At 33.4% G+C, this 10,055-nt stretch overlaps 1 protein-coding gene across 1 annotated transcript in view; it reads left to right on the top strand.

Moving 5' to 3' along the window:
* The first annotated feature begins 416 nt into the window (after positions 1 to 416).
* LOC133520817 (acid sphingomyelinase-like phosphodiesterase 3a) overlaps positions 417 to 10,055 on the top strand; it is a 121,007-nt gene continuing 111,368 nt past the window's right edge. Inside the window, exon 1 of the mRNA XM_061855490.1 lies at positions 417 to 941. The gene's annotated coding sequence lies outside the window, so the exon portion shown is untranslated. The remainder of the gene's footprint in view (positions 942 to 10,055) is intronic.

Raw genomic sequence — 10,055 nt, 5'->3', positions numbered from 1 at the left:
CTTGAGAGGTCTCACAGAGCCACCAGTTTAAGCCATATATAAAACAATCAAGCAAGAAATATTTCAATTTCAATTTCAATACTTTATTTCCAAGAATATGGTACATACACTGTTGGTTAGTAGAAGATATTAGGTCAGATATTCTGCCGGCATGCATCGGCGTAGAAATAATCAATGCAATCAATATGTACACAATTTTTTACATTACTTCGGTCACAATTCTTGATTAATATGTATTATCTTCTATTACAAGCAATCGCTCACAAGCTTTACATCACCAATTATTTTTTAGAAAAATATATATGTGTATACAAAAATCAAATCAATATCAATTTCAAAAGATCAAAGAAAGATATAAAGAGCATCGCCTATCGAGCCAAGAAATCGTTTATATCTACCTAATTAATATCGTCTTTCTATATTAATTTATTTATATAAAAACCTATCGAGTGGCATCTTATTCACCAACAGTTCCTCTTTTGAAGAACGCTAATGAATTATCATAGGATATCTGAACAAGCTATAAACCATCTTAATCAAAAAATATTCAATTATCAAAAGGTATTTTACAACAAGCATTTTACACATCACTTCCATCAAAATACCTAATGAATGTCCTCTCCCAATAAACATCCTACGCTCGAAGCTTACACCCACAAGCCTCTTTCTAACAACGATTATCTGTTAATAAAAAACAATCTAAGGGTATCTACCAGCCATAAATCTTAATCAAGAGGTATTTTACAGTAGGCATTTTACACATCACAATATCTAATTAATATCGTCCCTATAAACAACCTACAGCTCACACCTGCCAGCATTCGCCCGCAGGCCGCCTTGCGGTGTGGACGCGTCGCAACGCGCGCGAGTGTTCCGATCGTGAGCGGTGTTTGTTTTATGGTGTAAAAGATTTGACTTTACGCAGATGGAATACGTAATTCGTGAGTTCCTTTTGCCTTTAATGTTGTTTTTTGATTAAGGCTTTAAGGTGATGATTGGAAGGAATACAAATGTGTTTGCGCGAAGTGGATTCTGTTTTATGTGTGGGGTTGTGTTTTTGAAATATTAATGGGGTTTTATGTAAACCCATTAAATTCGTATAAAAAAGTGTGAGGTAGTAAATTATTAAATGCTTTAAAATGTTTATGAGGCAACCGTAATATAAATTCTCTTAACCAATAACGATTTGATAACTTAATTAAAATGGTTTTATCAAAATTATCTTAAATATCAACCCAATGTCTTCAGTAGTCTTGAAAACTAAATTAATTAGCAAAATAATAAATTCTATAGCTTTTGTTGAGAAGGTTTCATAAATTGAAGTATTTTCTCAGAAATAGCTTTTATATTGAACAGTAATATGAATAGAAGAGAAGTCTGTTGAATGATAGAATTCATCTTAACGATCAGACAGCTATAGTCCTCAAGTCTTTTATTAAATTGTTAGATAATTATTTTTAAGCATAATACACCTAGTTAGCTTATTGTGTATTTTCTATTTCTCTTGAACTTAGCCTGAGTATTTCTAGCATTATTTGATTCAATTTTATTTTACGAGGAAATTTGTTCCGTAGCCGTAGTTTTCTTGTTTGAAAATAAAACGTTAACTTTTTAGCGGTGTACAGCAGCTGCAGATTATTGTTCATTGAGACGGAATTTTTATTTAATTTTAAATTACTGTTGCTATTATATGAGAATTTGTAAGGATGAAATATAGATGTATACTTAAATATGAACACCTTATAAGGTTCTATAGAACAAAGTCCTCCGCCGCGTTTATCTGTCTGTATGTTTGCGATAAACTCAAAAACTACTGAACGAATTTTCATGCGGTTCTCACCTGTCAATTGAATTATTCTTGAGGAAGGTTTAGGTGTAGAATTTATTTAAGTTTTTACTATCCATGCGAAGCCGGGGCGGGTCGTTGGTTTAATATAGAAAATATACACTTAATAAAATTTTTTTGGTAAAAATTAGACATCAGTTAAAAAGAAAAAAAAATTAGGATTCATCACATCTACATATTATAAAATATCATAGTCAAACAAAATATGATTATCATAAGATTGAATGAGTATTTATTAGGTTTTTATTTAGGTCTTTCCCATCACTTAGGTAATTATTAGACATTATTAGTACTGTCCATTTATTTTTGTGATGTGCAATCTATGTATTTAGGTATTTATCTAATTTAGTACAACGAAAGCCTTATTCAACTTACTATGACAATTGTTGATTTATATTTATTATTCTCATAATACGTATATTTTATTCATTACTTTTAGTGAAAATTGAGTTTAACTATGATTAGGCCTGTATAGCTTACCATAATGGAATAATTATTGTTTACAATACCGTCCTTTGTCATTTTGTTGACATTATCGATGTCAGATAGATATTCAAGCTCATTGACACATGAATGAATTCTATAAGTGTACTTATGTACCTACTCGTAGTTTGCATAGCTTAATATATTTTTTTATTTAGGGACTTAAAGCCAATTTAGGGAATTTAATCTTAAGCTTACGCTACTATCGTACCTTAAACTAAATTACATTAATTTGCGGCCTAAATATACCTCATTTGCCTCTTTTGACTTTGGTGTTGCCAAGATGCTTTGAAATGCGCCTACATAGAACCTATTAAGATTTAGCAACTTCTTCAACATTTGACTTTTACCTTCGTTCCGCACACATTCCACCAATACATGTTGAACATCCTCTACAACATTGCAAGCTTTGCAGTTCGAGGATGACTCAGTTTTCATCATAAAAGCGATCTTTTTTAGAGGAATGTATCCAGAACGGAGTCTTAATCCTATCTTAATCTTTGACGACCGGTTTGGCCTAGTGGGTAGTGACTCTGCCTACGAAGCTGATGGTCCCGGGTTCAAATCCTGGTAAGGGCATTTATTCGTGTGATGAGCATGGATATTTGTTCTTGAGTCATGGGTTTTTCTATGTATTTAAGTATTTAAAAACATTTTTATATTATATAATTATATCGTTGTCTAAGTACCCTCAACACAAGCCTTATTAAGCTTACTGTGGGACTTAGTCAATTTGTGTAATAATGTCCTATAATATTTATTTATTTAATGAATTTCCTGCTTAGCACTTATAAACCAAATAATATGAGGACGTTCACATTAAATAAAACAATAAATATTACTTTTCAAATCCGCGAAAAAATAACGTGCTAGTCAATCAGTGCTCGTTATACTTACTTGCGTATTTTACATGCAATGAGTTCCCATCCTCCCACCGCAATAATAAATACGCAAATAAATATAACAACCCACCACCATAAGTACAAAACTCGACACGTGTTTCGCCTCTTTACGACGTTCAAATTGCATAGTCCTGTACCACACACCCTTTTCTTTACAAACTGATTGTTATCTAAAAAGACTTATGCAGACACAATTTTCCGCAAAATAATTTCAACAACAAAATGCACCTAATATTAAACCTAAATTCAAATTCTTCAAAACGCTCAAGCATTGTTGAGGTTTGGAACTTCAAAGAGGTAACCACTATACCTCGTAAGCGGGCGAAAAGTTCTTTTTGTTGCCAAGTGAAAAGTAAAGTGGACGCAACTTTGTCAGTTCGAAGGTTGCCCACTGAACTAATGGTGCGCGTCGTTCTTTATTGCGCTTTTCTCACGGGATTTCGTCGTGTTTTTTCAGGCGAATTGAAGTGAAAAAGTTCTTTTTGTGGGTTAGTTATGGTTCATATGTTTAAAGTAACACAATATTATCATTTTTAAGGCCAACTATATGACCAAGTTATATAGCAATATATAAATGGGTCAAAAATATTTTTGTTGTCTTGTTTCTGATCACTCTGTCACGCTTGTAGACACGATAAACACAAGATAGATAGACAAGATAGATATTTCTTCTATGAAATAAATAAAAAAGTCCAGTTCTATCGTATGTATTTCTAGCTGTAGATGATATTTTACACGAGAAAAATAAAAAAATAAAATGTCACCTAAAACAAAAAGCTCCATTTCGTCACATTTTTGGGGACAAATAACAAGGTATCGATAAGAATTTTAACCAAAATAGCAATGAAGATCGCTAAAATTCCTATTATTAAGAAAATCGACACTGTATTTTGCGTTTTGAAACTATATAAAAAATAATTTACCAATTACTATTAGTATTAGCACTCTTAACAAAAAAATTAATACATACGTTTCTTAGGAAGAAAAAATGTCTTACCATTATTTGGTTAAGTACTAGTACATTATGGCACAAGTGCGAAAAATAGGAATTCGCACATGTATCGTACAACGTTTTACAGTGCATAGGGCCCTTTAAATTTTCAAAATAGTTACGTAATGTGTTAATTATCGCATAAGTGCGGTTAGCACCATATGTACTGTAATGGTACATTTCGATGCTAGTGCGGAAAATATGTCATTATTTCACGAGTACCGAGATTTATGTACTGTTACCAGGCTGTATCTCATGAACTATGATAGCTAGACAGTTGAAATTTTTACAGACGATGAATTTCAGTTGCCGCTAATAACAAATACTAAAAAGTACGGAACCCTCGGTGGGTGAGTCCGAATCGCATTTATCTGGTTTTTTTTTAAGTTATTAGATAACTGTTGGCACTTTTGACGCGTAGTCGGATCCGTTATTTTAGTTAGCTCTTCGTTAAAAAAATACTTCCACCTCTAAACACTTCTGAATATTATTTTTCCCGAACAACTATCTCCCTATCTATCCCAAAATATCGGGAACTCGCTAAAACAAATATAGGTACGTGATAAATACTCCGTTTTCAATAGTATTTATAACGTAAACGACCATTTTATCTTGAAATATACTTCAAAGGCTTCGCGCCCTTTGTAAAGGCAATTTCCAAGGCACTTAGTACACAATATATGTTTATTTTCACTTTTTCCTCAGATTCTTCGTTAGGAGTGATTTTTCGCTAGACGGAGAGTAAATAAGTGTGTGTAAAATATGTCACGAGGCTTATAAGGCGGCACCTCTGGAAAGGCGAGGGATGCTATTCCAAAGGCTTACTTCTCGCATTCGAATGATGGGAGAAAGATCCCTCCTCTGGCTGCTCACAAACCGAAACTTGCCAAGACGAATGTAATTCTGATTTATCAAAATAAAGATTCAAAATACCTTGGAATGGTAGGCCTTTTTATTGGTCTCCGGGTTATCTTTAGCCGTTAGACTATAACAGTTCCTTCAAGTATATTTGGCTTAATATAAAAAATTGAGACGTATAGTTCTACCGTAGTTTAACTACTTAAATGTTACATTTTTTAATAAATGAATGTGCTCATCTCCCAAAAAATATCAACTAAGATTTTACGCGACAAGTAGGTACTTTATATAAAACAGTAGCCGTACCATGAATGCCCTGTAAAGGAACTGTCCGGAATAACAGTTATTCCGATATCGATCCAATATAGTAAATATCTTTTTATCTGCTGTAGAAACATAACCAAACTTTACAGTACATATGGGGCTACTTTATAGCACTAGTGCGAGAAGTAGCATATTACGTTACTGTGTCGAACATTTAAAGGGCCATATGTACTGTAAAACGTTGTACGATACATGTGCGAATAGGTAATTCGCAACTCGTGTCGATTTAAAACACTCCCTTCGGTCGTGTTTTAATTTATCGCCACTCGTTTCGAATTTCCTATTTTTCGCACTTGTATCGTAATGTACTATTTAAACATCGTTTTGCCATGATATTCTTGAAGTTGTTATCGTCATTCGATTTCGTAAAATTGTTACAACTTGGATACATGTTTATCATCCATCTTGACTGACATACAAAATTTTATGCTTTTTTTACACATGAAGGTAGAAAATTACGGAATATATCTCAAGGAAGACTCACGCTAACTAGAATGTTTCGTGTCCGGGCCGAAGTGTCTGACACTTTGTTTTCTATGATGGGTGAACGGGATTCCCAACGCAAACTTAATATTAACATGAATGTACATGACTCAAAATGTTCGAAAAATAATTCTATTATTACTACTAAGTGGTATTTAAAAAAATATTTTTTAAGGATTTTCGAATAAGATTTTACCCGGAAACCCGCGGTGTGGCACCATCCATGCCAATCACTGGTGATCACGCAATGCTTTCTATAGAAAATGTAGTATTGGACGCCTGTACCCGGACCCGGACTGTTCTAGCGTTAGTCATCCTTTAGATTACACTGGTTTGGTTTATAAGTGTCTGATATACCTAAGCTACGTAAAATATGGGAATAGGTGCGCAGCGTAGAATCTGTCACACGCACCCGGGATTTTATACCTTTAGGAGCGTCGAGTGTCAACCTGGGTGATATTTTGTAAATAAGGCAGCAGAGTAAATAATAACTTTTGTTGAGCGTCTTAAAATATAGGAGAACCTGTATCTCATCAATTTAACTTTACCAGCATACGTCCCACTACTGGGCGTAAGCTTTATTTATTTTCTTAACAAAATCTTTATAATAGATATACAGAGGTATTTCTATAACTAGCTTATATCTAAAATTAGCCCTTGAGGCATTGTAGCAAGGATGCTGGCAGCATTTCCTCGTTGTATCGCAAAGCTGATACATTGTGCGAGGAAGCCGCTAGCTCTTCGGTCGAGTTACGTCAACCAGACGCCTCGCGTTTTCTGCAAAAAAGAAAACTTGTGCGCGCTGGGACCTCATGGATCTCGAGTTTCAACGCCATTTATTTCTGAGGTCTTATATTATTTTAAACTAGACAATACTCTGAAACGAAGTATGTACTTTTGAGTACAAACTTAGTTTTCAACTTAATAGTTACATCGTCTTAACTAAAACTTCACTTAGTTACAAACTTATAATTATCTAACAGCACCTTAAACTTCACAATAATCTCTTTAGTGTTAATAATTCTGGAAAGGGTTACTCAGTGTAATACCTACAAAATTATTACTGTATTATAAATACAGTTTTTGACGAAATTGCTTGTCCCGAGTAGTCATTTGTCAGTTAAAATTAGCTCTGATAAATTGTTATAGTTGGGAGCAAATTTCTCTTAAACGTTTTTAAAAAAGTGTGCAAGAAACACACATAAATAAGTAATCACACTTACAAAAATAATTACCTTGATATATTCTGTAAAGAGTGGCAGGAGTGAGCATTGGACAGGACCAAATGGTGCGAAAGAGAGGAGGCCCTTGCCCAGCAGTGCACTCACTCTTACAGGCAAAAAAAAAAGTTAACGACAAATTTTAAAGATGATACTGTTTTGACTGTCACGAAGAAAATAACATCAGTACTAATAAACTAGCTTTTTTTTACCATACCATCTCGTAAAGGCCTTTATTCTTCAAAAACTAACGAGAAAGTTTCATTTTTTCCACAGGAGTGGCAAAATAATTTTATTGAAATTTTGAGTAGTTTCCTCATATCGGCTAGTAGAATCTAGAGGGATAATTTTTAATGAAAAAAAAAACAGAATTTATCTGTGGTAAAAAATGTGTTTCACTCGGTAGAAAAATTTGTTTAACCCTCGCGCCTTGAAACCCTCTAAAAGGTTCAAGATTCCACTTCTCGAGCCATTCGCTATGCTCGTTCAATTATGCAATCCTTTGCTTACTGGGGTACCAATATTAGCGCTTAGTGTAAAACAACAGTTTTGCCCTCTTGTTAAACAAATTACTACTGTTAATAACTTTTATAATGCTTCTAACGGTCCGATTTTCTAAAGATACGATATGGATTAGATATATCAGTGTCAAAAGTAACATTTCTTCAAACAAAATTGTCAGTTTGACACTGACACATTCCATTACCAATATTAGCACTTAGTGTTTAACAACAATTTTGCCCTCTTGTTAAACAAATTACAACTGTTAATAACTTTTATAATGTTTCTAACGGTCCGATTTGCTAAAGATAGGATATGGATTAGACATATGAGTGTCAAAAGTAACATTGCTTCAAACAGACTCGTCAGTTTTGACACTGACAAATTCCATTACCAATATTAGCACTTAGTGTTTAACAACAATTTTGCCCTCTTGTTAAACAAATTACTACTGTTAATAACTTTTATAATGTTTCTAACGGTCCGATTTGCTAAAGATAGGATATGGATTAGATATATCAATGTCAAAAGTTTCTTCAAACAAAATCGTCAGTTTTGACACTGACACATTTTATATCGTATCTTTAGGAAATTTTTGGCGAGTCTTAAAATTCGAATCGGGCCATATTGTTGTGCAGTATTTCACTTTACAGAAAAAAAGGGGTCAATAACAATGCACAGTTCACGAGTATCTTGCTTAAACATCTTCATGAGACTTTACGAAGACGAAACAAGAATATTTACGATAATGTTTACGCTTATTAACATTCATAAACACTGTTTATAATGCAGAAGGGGTTCTGTTTACGCGTATTTAAGCTTCTAGAGGGTAAATATAGCCAGGTGCGTTAAGTATGAAGTTTATGAATTTAATTTTGATCTTTATTGGTGTAAAGTATTTGTGTGAACGAAAATGTAACTTTGTACATAGTTTAGAAATATATATATAGCCTAAGGTGAGGTGATAATAACGGCCCGATTCGTTAAATATTAGCACAAATATTAGTTATAGATATGGATCGGATGTCAGTGTCAAAAGTGACGTTTTTTTTAAAAATCGTCACTTTTAAGAATCGTATCTAGACCTAATATTTGACGTATCTTAATGTTAGAATCGGGCCGCAAGTAACATTTTAATTTGCTTATTTATTTAATCAAAATCAAGCATTCATAAAATAATGACAAATTCATATCCGCAACGCAAGATTTACTTATAAAAACTACACTATTGACGCCGTCATCCTAACCTAAATAGTTACTGTCAAAAATTATTTGTATAACGCTAGCGCAAACGCTACAGAATCAGTCTAAAATGTGTCCTCGACATGCGTAACAAAGGCGTGTTATCGGAGAGCGCACTTACACTGGTTTTTTGAGCGTTGGCTAGCTCGCGCTCAAGTGCCAATTACAATTATACGACCCTTTTTTTGCAGGTAGTGGCACGTGCGGTTTTAGTTAACAATAGACAAAGGATTAGCCGCTCGGGACCAGCTTCAAATCGAACGACTATACCTATGATATCCACCTTTCTGTAATGGGGTAGTAGCCAATGACAACACAAATGGAAACATAAAGAATGTATGGAAATAGTCACGCAAATTTTGGAACATATGTTATCCCGATAAGCTATTTTTGGTTTGACATTTGTCAATGTACAGTCACGGACTTTAATGGTTGAGCCATTTAGGGTTTACTTTACATTGGACATTTTATTTCGTTAGTATTGATAACCAAATTAGCTTGAACCCTAAATGGATTATCAACTAAAACCTGTGACCGTACAAATGTTAACTTGGCGTGGCTCCAGTACGTCCTTTGCAAGAAAAATTTATCAAGTACGCCTCGAGAGCTTTCTATTTCTAATGGTCAAAATTTGATACTTTTTTTTTTCTATCGAGGAGTACGGTCACGTCTGAAAATATCGATACGAAAGAAGTGCCAAAAATATATATACACGACTTTATTGCCCATATATTAACGCAGTGTATACATATTTTTGGCACATTTTTCGTACCGATATTTTCAGACGTGACTGTACAACGAGGTATCAGAAAGTAGAGGATATAAATACATACAAAATTTATAGGATAAACATACATATATTACACAAAAAAATTAAGGGAAATTAAGCTAAAAAATAATAATAAAAAAGTGGAAAATAATTAGTAATTAATTATATTAATAGTCTATAATCAGCGGAGAACTAAGAATATTCGAATGACACCACCAGTTTGAAATAAGAATTAGCGCTTTAGAAGCTAAGATGAAACAGATGAACAAAAATATACATACCGGTCAAAATCATAACCCTTCTTTTGCTTTGACGTAAAAATATACTAAATATAAAGATTTTAAGCCGTTAAATTATAGAAGATTTAAAAGCGGAATTTTCAACTAACTGCACTTCATCAATTTTATATCAACAATCCACAATCTCGTAAAACAAA

This window comes from Cydia pomonella, chromosome 8 (genome assembly GCF_033807575.1).
Source record: "Cydia pomonella isolate Wapato2018A chromosome 8, ilCydPomo1, whole genome shotgun sequence".
Lineage (NCBI taxonomy): Eukaryota > Metazoa > Arthropoda > Insecta > Lepidoptera > Tortricidae > Cydia > Cydia pomonella.
Note: the sequence above shows the minus strand (reverse complement) of the source record. Positions and strands in the feature narration are given on the sequence as shown.